Source organism: Lampetra planeri, unplaced genomic scaffold, assembly GCF_965212315.1.
Source record: "Lampetra planeri unplaced genomic scaffold, kcLamPlan1.2.h2 scaffold_1429, whole genome shotgun sequence".
NCBI classification, from domain to species: domain Eukaryota; kingdom Metazoa; phylum Chordata; class Hyperoartia; order Petromyzontiformes; family Petromyzontidae; genus Lampetra; species Lampetra planeri.
Window position 1 is genome coordinate 14,005 of NW_027614151.1, and position 13,496 is coordinate 27,500.

Genomic DNA, 13,496 nt, shown 5'->3' on the forward strand with positions numbered 1-13,496 from the left:
TTATGTGGGGATTAAATAAGCACTGTTTCTCCTCACTCCTTTTCCAATATTTCACAACATGGCAGTTTTTTGCAGACATCGCTACGACGACTCCATTCACGTCGAGGAGCAACTGAATTGTAAAGGAAAATAAGCATCAGGAGCAAACAAAAAAGACTTGACATTGTTCAGCTCTCAGCAGCAACGAGCAGGAAAGAGTCAAAGGTTTTCTGTGTCTCTTTATCTTCATCTGTGAATCTTTGTGTGGTTCTGTAACTGATCTATTTCCTCCATCACTGTCCATCAAATGCTATTCCAGGCAACGGTTAGTCTTGTTTGCAAGATCAATGTGACGCGGTGGACTATGTGTCTGATATATGACGGCCAGAGCGCTGAACAAGTGCTGATTGCTGGTGAAGTGACGGTCCACTGGACCCTGGCAGCGCAGTTTGTCCATGAGAGGAGTTCAAATTCATCACTCTCAAATAACGAAGGCTATTATGAGAATTTATGTTTCAACTGTACCTTGGTAATGGTTCATGATTCATCTGCTGATTTTTCACGATCCTTTTGTTCTTTCGCGCTGTTCTTGAGTTGTTGGTGCGTGAGCCTTGAGGACAGTTTATATAGATGCAGCATGTTTTCTAATGATATTCATACTTGAATCACACCCACTGTATAAAAGATTGATGAACGCAGTGTAACGCTGACACTCCATACTGTGTATCCACTGTGTTACACTGCGAGATGTACAACACCGAGTAAATTTACTGGAAGACGAAGAGGTAGTCTCTGATATTTTCCATCAACAGCCAAAGAAGGAAGAACAACCTTGCTGGTTCTAAATGAATGATGGTATGAATGGAGAAAAAGAATTCTGCTGAAAACAGTCTGATGTTCCTCCATCTCACACGAACGAATGCTTTTACCAGTACTTCCTCAACAATCACACTTCCTGTTCTTCCATTAGTGTTAACTTAGAAGAAAATTGTTTTTCTCTCTGAACACAGGAAACCAATCAGAACATTCATACAAAGGACACTGGTCTAATGCATTTAGCTTTGTTTCCTTGAGTACACTTCTTGTCTGAGCCAGAAATACACGAAAGTCTGAAGTAATGTTCTCTTGGCAAAGCGTCACTTTTGTGTTTCCATCTGCAGAAGACAACAAGTGAATGTTTGAGCGTTAATGTGCACAGCGTGGCAGAGGGAGGTGTATTAATAACACAGACAGCAGTGCAAATTAGCATGAACAGCGTTAATGAAGGTTGGTGGTGGTGTGTGTGTGTGTGTGGGGGGGGGGTAAGGTATCCTTGATGTGAGTGGCGGGAAGAAAAGCTCTGCGCTCGTCCCCTGACAAAGCTCTGACTCACTCTATCTCGTCCATTAGTCGCCTGCATGGAGCTGAAAAGCACAAAGGGGTCTGCTAATGCACAGATAACCTTGGGGTCTCTTTCCCTCTCTATCTCCCAGTTTCCCTCTTGCACCCTCTTTCACATCTACTTTCCTCTTCCTGTTGCTCAAGCCACCCCCCCTCCTCCCCATCTGGTACCTTCTCTATTCCTGCATTTGAGAATTATTGCGTGATATTTAATGACGTATTTTCTCGCAGTGTGTAGATCTTTACGCGCAATCATTAAGGTCAAGCTAGAGCCAGATGGTTCCTGAGAGCCTCCACAGATGGATGGCGTGAAGATGTGGTCACTTTGTGGCATGAGGGGAATGATTAAAATTCCACTTCTGCCTATTACATCGCATGGGCCATTAATGCTACTCAATGAATTCCTTTTAACCAGAGAAGATTCATGAGTGTTTTATCACCTTATACTCTTCAATCGCTTGTTCGGAGCTGCGTGTGAGTGGTTGGTGGAGAAAGACAAAGACAGGGATTGTAAAACAGATTTACCCTCTTTTCCGGGCAAGGAATAACCTCATCCTGGTTTTATCACTCGGAACATCTCCACCATCTCAGCTCACGATGTGTATGCTCTGTTTTATCGGATCACTCGCTCTGTTGTTTATTAAAAGGCTGAAATAAATAAAAATGACCTAGGAGATGATTAGGGTCTTCCTGGTTCCAGATCAGCTCTCAAAGCGCCTGAGTGGAACATTCTGACAGGAACAAAGAAAATAAAAACATGTCTCCACTACGAACTACCTGTAAACCATAGAATAGAATTCCAAACACTCACAAACCCCTGCGGTCAGCCTCCACCTTGACTAGAAACACAACTATTATACTCCCAGAGTTCAGACCTGCTTGTGGTTCCTCGAATTTTGCTACTAGCTCCTCCCCTGTGGAACCTCCTTTAGTTTGTCCCCGCGGGGGGGTGATACCACTTTATTTAAGAGCACACTTGAGGCCCACCCCCACCCACACACAAATACACACACATGCACACACACATTGTTCATTACATCAACTTTTTAAAAGTCAGTTAAAAGTCAGTGGTTGATAAAGAATTCATTTATTAACCAGCATCCTTCTTTTTTTTTCTTTAGACATTTCAGTTCATGTCAAGAATCTACAACCAGCTATTGTCAAACAGTTCTGATCTTTTAAAAAAAGAACTACAACTCAAGACTCCTGTCCACAGGAGAGCAGCCGTGAAATACCACTGACGTAAACATCTGACCGCTGTTGTCCTGTAAAAACACAGATAACAAGATACTCCTCAAACACCTTCAGCCGGTGCAGGATTTACGCCCGCAGCCGCAGGATCACGTCACACAGCGATGTAAATCCAGCCTGTGCGGCAGCAGATAACCACAGTGAGTCAGTGGACAGTTTGGAGGAGCAGGAGACGGCCGCGTGCACCGGTGCCCTTCCTCACATCTAGCATCCTGAATTGGCTAATCTGAGAGAATGCGACTAATCTGATTTATACGCGTCCATCTCAGCTGCACCAGATTTCATGGTTTGTACACATTACCTGCCCCGGTGCAGCATCCAGGTCTGATGTTTGGTCCGTGAGCTGACAGATGGCAGGGATCATGGTACAGAGAGTTAAGGACACTGAGGTGATGATTATGTGGATGGGTAATGTGCGGCTGCCTGCGATAGAGACGCTTTATCTTTTAATTCTTCTTTAAATCGTTCCCATATCAGCAGGAAGAAACACACATCCCGCTGTCGTCCCTTTCTTCTCTTATCTCATAACTGGCAAATTAAGTTGAAATACGATAAACTGCTGCTTCCATTCTCCTCACGTCCTAAAACACATTTTTCACACCCATAGGCGCCGAGATATGATATTCATCCTAGTGCTCGTGGTTTCATTTGAAACAGCACCGTATGAGATCAACCGAGCATATCATTACTATCATTTCCCTTTGTACTTGCAGGGTTTCTTTCAAATGGGAACAAATTGTCACCTTAGACACTTAACTGGGTGAGATCTGCTCTACAATCATCGCCAGAGTCGGTTCTGCGTGCATAAAACCACTCCAACAATCATATCATTCGGTCCCCATCACACTGTGTTAATAGCACACAATAAGAAGAGCTCAGCTTGCTCGGTGGGAGACGGAGAGAGAACAACCGATACGTCGGCTCTCCCTTTCTGTCTGAGGTTGCTGTTTGCGCCAGCATGGATCATCACACTGTTGAGGTGTCATTTCTTAAAAGTTTCACAGTTGTTTTATACTCAGTCGGGAGCTCTTGTGAGCGATGACCCACAGGGGCCAGGCTGTCTGTCTAAAAGTTGAGAGAAAATATAGAGGAGCTACAGATGAATGTGTGAAACGAAGTTTTCACATGGCACAGACAATACGACAACACTCCCCTGTCTGCAGTGCTGCCACCACTCAGACAGGGTGTCCTCATTGATCTGGTTGCTGTTAAGCTGCATTGACACTTGCACGAATCCATTGGACACGGAGGCAAAGAGAAGCAATCCAACGTGGCTGAACCAGCTACACACTTTATTTACCGGTGTGGACGAGACTAAACATTAATTGTGTGTTGAGCCGCAAACGTTTGTGCAAAACGCAGCAATGTCTGCTGTCGCACTCATCATCACACAATGTATAACACCAGGCCTGGACAGCAAAAATTTTTTGTCGTGGACAAAAATGCATATCAAAATCATCTAAGTCTCATATTTTATCAATTTTTCCACCAAGCGAATATTATTACGTTGCTCAATAGAAATCATCTCTTCAAGTTAGTTAAACACACAACATTGAACTCCAACCACCTGCGTCAGGCACCATCATGCAAACATTCTTCATAAACCCTTTCCACTCGGAGGATTCATTTAACTGTGAACGGCACATTAACCACCCTTTTTCTCTCCAGTCTGTATTGTCTGTTCCGATAATGAGGAAAGATTATGCACATTCATTACCATTATCATTAGAATCATCATTACCAGACGCTTAGCATAATAACAGCTTTGTACTGTTTGACTTCTCCTGATTTTTTTCCCCTCTCCACCGATGTTTGACACACTGGAGCAGCTCTTAGAAGAGTGAACAAGCTTTGTGTCAATATTTCTTTCCATGTCTTTTAAGTGTTCTTCCTCCCCCTTTATTCTGACGTACAGCGCTCTCAATCAAAAGAGCAACCATACATAAGCTCCTTCTGGAGAACTCACAATCTCTGTGACACTGAACTGAGGCGTCTGCTCAACTACTGGTGAGAACGAAGCAGTGGACGAATGTTCTCAAAATGTACAAATACTCCTCTGAAGTAGTGCCAAGCACTCACAATTCCTCAAACAGGATGTATGGAACATCTCCTTGTAGCCATACATATATATATACTGTTAAGATTAGTCAAACTTTGTACAGTTACACTTTAAACCATTTACAAAGTTACTTTCTGACTGCTCAAGTATGAATGAGTCAATGTGGCCAATGTCACACTGGCTCATTTCAAGCCGCAGGAAAACAAACAAAGTAATGGAGGCAAAGAGATTATTTCAGGTGTGCAGGGTCGAAATGACAGAACGTGATCAAGCAGCAAGCAACAACAGGAGAATCCTGAGCCATTTCTAAATAAGCTGTTTGCTCATCTCCAAACAAACCTCCTCACTGGAAGCTCCTCCACGAGCACTCAGGTGAGAAGAAAGAAGGCACTTCAGCACTTCCCTACCTGTGTGGTGATGATCTTCTTTGAGTCCTTCGTGTGCAGGGCTGATCTCAGCTTGTATCCTCAGGCTAAGAGTTTCAACAACTGACTGCATGCCTCCTCTGAGGCTTCTTATAACGGCACACCCCTTCCCCTCCTGGCTGAAGCCAAACCCTCCCCTTCCTGCCTCTGTAAACCACCATTCACATCCTCATCTCGAAAGGGGGTGATTCCCCCATTCTGTTACGCACAAACCCCCACGAACAGACACGCAAACCGTGGCCTGTGCTGACGTAGCAGCCGTCGCCTACGCCACCGGCTTCGTCTTCATTCAGCCAACTAATGGAGCGCTAAAAATATGCAGCATAAGGAGCCCAACGCCTAAGGTGTCCATAAAACGCACAATATCAACACCGACCTGCTGCCAAGGTCAGCAAAACAATGACACTTTGATTTCAGATGTTTACTCCACAAATATACGAGCGGAGTGCAAGTGAGGAGAGAAACAGCATGGAGATAATCGAGGGCTGATAAGAGTGTTTGTGCCGGGACTGGGTGGAAGAACAAACCTCATTCACAGAGGTGATGGCACACCTGAGCAGGAGGGTTCATTTTGTCTGTTAATGGAAACAGGAGAAGGAGGGGACGCCGCAGCCTGCCTGCAGACAGCAGATCAGTGTGAGTCATATTCAAGACCCCCTCCAAAAAGTCCTGCGGGCTTCTTCTGTTGTCGAAAACACACATTCAATGTTCACTGTGACACTGATGATGATGATGATGATGATATGAGTCGGAGGAGCAACAATGGAACAAATGAGGAAAGAAACTGAGGCGACTTGCTCTCAGATAAAAGAATCGCAGCAAAGCATCGAATTTATTAAACATCTTACTTGTCACACGTGAACCGTTCCATCTGAAGATATTTGTTGGGGCATTACACAGTCAGGACATTCATCAGCCCCCTGGAGATCCTGACAAAATGTCTTATGGTCCAATCTGAATGTTCTGAATGAATCTGCTGTTCATTCTCTGGTCGTTCTCAGAGGTCACAAACATCAATCATCACATCGTCTCTGATAGCAGCAGAAATCTACTTCAATGGACTGAGAGTCACATTTGAGGTTCAACTCGCCTTTTCATTGTGAGAGCTCCTGTGAACGTGTGAGTGCTGGTCCTGAACCTGTGTGAGGTCTGATAGTGATGGATGAATTGGGAACATAGACAGGGTGCTCGCTGGCGCTGCGATAAGGAGCCCAGAAGAAGACACGGCCGCTGCGAGGCCTGTCTGTCATTGATACCGCTGTTATCCACCACTCTTCCCGCGTATGCAAACACTTCTGCTGGTAGCAAAGACGCCACGATTACCATGGCAACAGAAAAAGTTGAGCTCAACTTTGTCACATTCAGACGTGAAAATCTGAGGCCAGTTTTTATTCCTTATGCTCGTCCTGACGTTCACTCATCATCCACACAATGACTTGTAGAGAGGATGATATTGTTTCCAAAAAAATGGGGGGCCTATTTCTGCACTGGCATGTAGCCCGAGCATGTTTAGTGTTGTTGTATTTAAAACACAAATAACCGGCTATAGAAATGTGTAATTGCTTTCCGAAGAACAAAACTTCAAAGCACATTAAACACCCCAAATGTGATATTATATCATGACAAAATGATAAATGTTGGAATATATCAGCATTGTACTATGTATACATTTTTTGAAATTATAAATTAAATTAATTGTGGATAAAAAGCTGAAAATACCATACACATTTGTTGTATTTATGCATTATACACAGACATGATCATGTTTTTCAGTTCAATTCAATGTTTAATATTTCATTTCTGTGTCTGCAACGATATATAATACCATCATCTTCTAGAAACTATTCAGACAATGTGGCAATGAACCTGAGAACAGAAGAGAATTATCCAATTTTTAAAGGGCGATTTGCTCTGGCATTGATGCAGAGAGGATGTTTACTGTTGTTTGCTGTTTGTATTTACCGAGCTCAGGATAGACCCTATCAGGATTAAATACAAAGGTTTTGACCTCAATCAGGGAAATAATTACTCTTGCCCCTGCTGTTGGTGGACTTATAATTATCAAGCAAAGCTCCCACAGACACACAATTAGTCTGAAACAGGGGTGATTAAAACTATAATTCATATGGAATTCATTAGCATCTTTTCAGGGTGCCTTATTCAATTTGTTGGCAAATGCAATTCTGCCATCTTTGTGCGTAACCCACAGAATGTCTTCAAATAAATTCTGCTGCTGGGGAATGCACTTTAAATTACACACTGTGTGCATCCAGATATCTGTCAAAGCAAGTGAGATATGATAATAGAATCGAGGGCATTTGCTTCAAGATAAAAACAAGTGAAGTGTGACTGACTCCATCTTGCTCAAGTAATGAAGCCTATTCATGATTGGCATCACAGGGAGCAATGGATCACATAATCACACACACACACACACACCCTACACGCACACACACACACACACACACACACACACACACACACACACACACACACACACACACACACACACACACTTCAAAGCAGCTTTTTCTCTTATAATGTGCTTCAGTGCAATGAATCACAATGTTTCCTATTATATTCTCTCTCTATAGCACACACACACACACACACACACACACACACACACACACACACACACACACACACACACACACACACACACACACACACACACACACACACACACAACCCCTATCCTGTTATCAGTCATCATCACTTTTGCTGCAATTCCACCAACAGTCAATACCAACGCTGCAGCACCCACTCACTGTGTGTGTGTGTGTGTGTGTGTGTGTGTGTGTGTGTGTTTGTGTGAGTGTGGACAGCTACCAGTCCCAGTGGGGACATTTTGTCCAGTTAAGTTTAAACAGCATTTTTTCCAGGTCTGATCATCATCAAATAAATAAACAATCTATTTTCGTATAGATTTTTTTTCTTGATGATCTAATTAATTGAATTAAATGAAATAAACAATGTCTCCAAACCTTGGACAGGTATCCATGGTTTGAGGTGCTTGTATTTGAGTACACATGGGTTTATTTTAATATGATATCGCTTTATCGTGAGTTAAAGTGGTAAATGCTTAGTTCTGTTGTGCCAATAGCTGAAGAATAAAGTGACTAACTTGTCTACGTCATCAAAAAAACATCCCACTCCGCACATTCGAATCCCACTGTGGGCTGAGCTTCGGCTACACACCAATCAGAATGCGCGTCTGACGTTACGCAGCCAATCAGAAGACACGCACACAGACGCGGCACGTCCAAATGAAAACCCGGAAGTTCAGCTGTTTGTCCTCTCGCAAATATTTCAGTAATTTTTACGTCTGCTGTCGGCTGAACCTTTAGATTTATGATCGTTTATAAGCATTTCATGACCGAGTTGGTGGTTCGATGTTGACTTGCGACCGTGTGGGTGAGTTTCAAAGTTAAGAAACTACTGTTTCATGTTAAAAATGTAACGTTCTGCACGTAAATGTGTTCACCTGTGTTTGTAACGTTAACGTCATATATATATATATATATATGAACTCAGATACTACAAGTTTAATGAGTATGAATTATTAGTGGAAGAAGGTGAAGGACGTTAATAGTCTTAAAAAAGAAGTCTCAATACACATAGTAAGTCAAAATTATACGTAACCCCTAACCATTTCACTCAGTTACTGAAAGATGTGACACTGCTCCATTTTATATTTTGAGGCGTTTAGGATTAAAAAAATATATGTATATCAACATATTTTCACATTATAACAAACATCTGTTTTTAACTTGTTCATGTTATCATATTACAACGTGAAAAGTTGTAGTTGTTTCAGCTGACAACAAGCAAACAACCTGTTATGACCAGATAACACAGTACTGTATGGCCAATATTATTTAACCTTAATTTGTTTTGTCCACGTTTAGTTCTGACACCAAGTCCACATGGAGGAGCTCTACACGTTAGAAAAGGAAGTAGGACGAGGAAGCTACGGTGTGGTCTTTGAGGGTCATATGTCCAAAACAGGAACTAGGGTGGCTCTGAAACGACTGCCCTGCAGCAACCCGGAGTGCATTGAACTCTACTTACAAGAGCTGTGGGCCATGAGAGCCACAGCGAAGAACCACACCAATGTCATTGCGCTCCACAACTGCCTCCTGCAGACAGGGCCGATGACTTTGAAGCCCCTGAAACCAGGGAAACTGCCTCTACATCTTGTTGAAAGTGTGCTGAAGGGCATTGTGGTTGGGGCACCACAAGGGCAGGAAAAGAATAACTCCAAACTGAGTGCACAGGGGAAGACAACCTCTGTTTATAGACTTCAGGACAGGACCAACACTCTCCAAGCCGGGGCTGTGCCCCAAGACCAGACTGAGCCCACATCTGATGCTACAACCCCGCTACGGCCTCAGAACAGAGTCAGGAAGAGAGCAGCCCAGAGGGAGGAGCGGCGGTCAGCACCATTCCGTTGCTTTGCCCTGTGGCTTGTAATGGAGTACTGTGACGGGGGCAACTTGAATGAGTACCTGCTCTCCCGGCCACCGGACGAGAAGCAGAACCACAGAGTGGTGCTGCAGCTCAGCAGTGCTGTTGCCTTCCTGCATGACCTGGGTGTCATCCATAGAGACTTGAAGCCCGACAACGTGTTGGTCTGCGTTACACCTAAAGGTCCTGTTGTGAAGGTAAGCAGGCAGCTGTGAGATCAAACTGCTGGTGGCATCTTGTTTTTACGGGAGTGAATATGACACAACATGCCTCATGTAACACAAAACAACTTATGTCAGAAACATATGGCACAGTATTGTGACCAGAAAGGAAAATACCATTGCATGTTCACTACTGGAGTTTCCATGTAGTACTACTACTACTTTCCACGTTCTAATCCACATTAATATTATCATACATATGCATACTTAATATTTAGTGGTTTATTTCCTCTTTTTACAAGAGCTGTGTTGTTGGGCTTTAACTGGTGTGTTGCTGACAGATGGGTGAAATTGTAATTATGACGGTGGAAGTCATTTATTTAATTAGCATGTGAAACCCATGTTTAGATGACAAATTATGGTTGAAATTATCCCATCAATCCCATCAGTTATTTTTAATTTTCATTATAATTATTATTATGGACTTTTTTGACTCCTCTGTTTTACGGTAGGGACCAGATCTACACATTCAACAGGCCATTTTGACTTTTCACTAAAATCTTTTTATGATAGCTGACGTAAAATAAAACACAACACATTTCACAATCGCACGTTGTGAAATTGTTACTGGGTTTCATGTTGAATCATTGCCCAATCCAACCTCTAGGTGGCAGACTTTGGTCTGAGCAAGATGTGTGGGGGGCCTCATGGAGGGCGATCTGACCAGGCAGCGCTTCTCGTCTACGTGCGGCTCTGACTTCTACATGGCTCCAGAGGTTTGGGGTGGCCTGAAGTACACTGCGCAGGCCGACATCTTCTCCCTGGGTGTTCTCTTCTGGGCCGTCCTGGAGAGAATCACCCTCCTGGAAGAAGGAACCACACAACTTGGTAAGTCTACTGTGGAAGAGTCAGGGTAGGAGGGAAAACATTAAAGGGGAATGTGTGTGAGCGAGTCCGTCGCATTCAAAAGAACTTGAAGTTCAAACTAATCTGCGAAAAATTGAAAACCACGATTGTCGAGGGGGCACATGGAGGGGAAGGCATGGTGTTCGTCAGAGCCCCGATAGAAAGGTTGCAGAGGTTGAATTTGTCATTGGCCAGGTTGATGACGCATCTCACTGAATTGAGTTTGGTTTAATTAACTGGCACATATTAAAATGTCACATACCATACATCACACGTTCATCAGCCATGGATGGTTCATCATGAATTCAAATGGCAGAGAGATGAGAGATGGTTTGTGGAATGTACTTTTTCATGGGGATGGTACCATCACGATCTCATTCAACACAAGCTGACAGTGTGTAATTCAGGGAAGCACAGTGGTCACGAGAACAAGATGGATCAGGTTTTTTCAGTTTATTGGAATAATTCATTTATCTGTTTATTGAACATCTGTCGCTCTCCATCCTTTGGGCCTCAGTGATGATGAATGATACTAATGCAAAGATGCAGGTGAGCTGGAACTGAAGTTGTACCGAACTGGACGAAGTATGAGAGAGGTTAGGAGAAATGGTAGCAGAGGAAAAAAAAAACACTGCCAAGCACTGCAGTGACGCTCTGCAGAACATTAAGGTTTTAATCTGCTTTTTTTTTTAATGTCCCCTTATTTTTCTGTTTAATCCCCAGAAGGAAATAGAACATTATAATATACATGATAATACAGAGAAGTGCAGGGCCCTGTGATGCTCAGCGCTCCACCGTCAGACAAAATGAACAGACCCTAACACAAATGTCTCATTTTATTGACAAAATGGGTCTGTCCAGGAACAAGCGGGGTGGCAGCCGGATGTGAGTCATTATCCTTAAATGTAGCACCTGAGAACCTCCCTCAGTCATTGATACTCGATTAGGCTGAACGAGAAGTGTTATGATGGGAGTCTGAGAGGCCAGTCACTTCAAAAAGGAAGAAAAAAAAAATACAGGGAAATGGAGTTGAGCGGATCACAATCCTCTTTGTCAGGGAGATAATAGGAGAAACTGTGGGAGGCTTTTCACAGACAGATAAAATGGTCCATTATTTTACTTTATCTTCTTTCAAGACCCACACACCCACATGGTTATTGGACTTGGCAAGAGAGCAGGGAGAATGTAATGTCGGAGCAGGAGATACACTCTTGTGTGTGCCCTCTGGTTCACGGAGCTCAGCGCTGTGTGACTTCTTTCCCAGGCGGGCTTGAAAATCACTGGGACACTTGACTACCAGCTTGATTTCCAGTGTCCGGCTGAGAAGATTTTGAAGATGTGCACATGAACGACAGATTTGTCACTGACCGTTCCATCAAAATGAATTCATTCTCCCCAGAAAAGTGAATAAAATAAAATAAAAATAACACCACAATTAACCTCGGGGTTAACTAAAAAATGCATGAGCTTGGATTTCTATCATAGATAATCCCCTTTTAATCTTCATGGTGGCTTTATTATACATTTTTTTTTCTCCTCATTAACGTGTGAATTTCAGCCAATTCATCACTGATTCTCCACAACATCAGTGACAAATGACTAATTCAAATTGTCAAAGGTTTATCTTTGCTCAACTACGTAGTCTGATCAGCCGCCAAAAACCTGAATAATGACGGACATTCATCTGCGTACTCCACTTTGTCCAGCAGAGCAAGGAACTATAGATGGATGGATAGATACTTTTATTAATCTGCAAGAGAAATTCACAAAACAAATGAAAGACAAACTTGAAAGGACAGAAACTCTACGGGAAAACTTTTATTCTTTTTTTAAATTTTTCAAAGAGAGACAAACCAACAAATAGGAGGAATGGTGATGTTACTTAATTTCATTACATAAAAAATATTGTCGTTAATTCCTTTGCAAAGTCACTAAAGTAGTCATACGTTATGTTTGCATGCACAATAAAGTGCAGCTGCTTTTACACCTCAACTGGGCCGGAACCGATTCATTGGCCAAAGTTCATGATGATATTGGGGGACTTTTCTCCTTTCAGAGCATTAATATTGGCTGTTGTTAAATGGTTGTCTGAAAAAAAAAAAAAGTTAAAACACAACACACAGCTCTTTGAACGCAATATTATTTGTGTAATATTGTGTCTGGGTTAATTCCTAATAGCAAATTGCATATTACATACATCTGAGATGTTAAACAGATGTCAAACATACTACAAATGACCGTGACGCACATCCTGCGTATGTGTGTCCTGTTTCTGATGTTCCAAAACATCCTTCCTGTTTACCAAGACACGAGTTTCATTCACAAAGTGTGTTCAGTGAAAGTCGTCCTCTAACAAGCACTTAATGTATACGGGCAGGAAGCATCCCCGCCGGAGACTAACCGTCTACCATGCAGGTAGTCAGTTAGGGAGCTGCAGCGGCTCCCTGCTGTCCGTCACGAACCTCCCGCCCCATCGACTTAACGGTGTCTCCCGTCCAGGCGCCTATGTGTGTAAGGGTCGCTCAGGCTGGCTGCTGCCGCTGGGGGAAGCTTTGTGGGAGAACGCCGACCTCCAGCTGTGTATTCCTATGAAGTATAAGAGAGCCCCCCCGCTGCCTCCACGTCCCAGTCCAGCGACGTGCGCCCTGCTTTTAGACATGCTCGCCTCCAACCCGGATCGTCGCCCCCCCTGCGGACCGGCTAGAGGCCAGAGTACGCTCTGCTCTGATGGAGGACTCCCACTGACAGAAGCAGCTCTGACCAGACCTTAATGGCTTCAGCCCCCTCATGGAAACATTGGCTGTTTCCACCATTGCATGTTTTCCGACTGCAGCACTTCCTACATGTGTAAATAATTCTGCCAGC

The 13,496-nt window shown here is 43.3% G+C and overlaps 1 pseudogene; it reads left to right on the top strand.

Moving 5' to 3' along the window:
- Positions 1-9,023: 9,023 nt before the first annotated feature.
- On the top strand, positions 9,024-13,376 carry LOC144739314 (serine/threonine-protein kinase pdik1l-B pseudogene; annotated as a pseudogene).
- Positions 13,377-13,496: the final 120 nt, after the last annotated feature.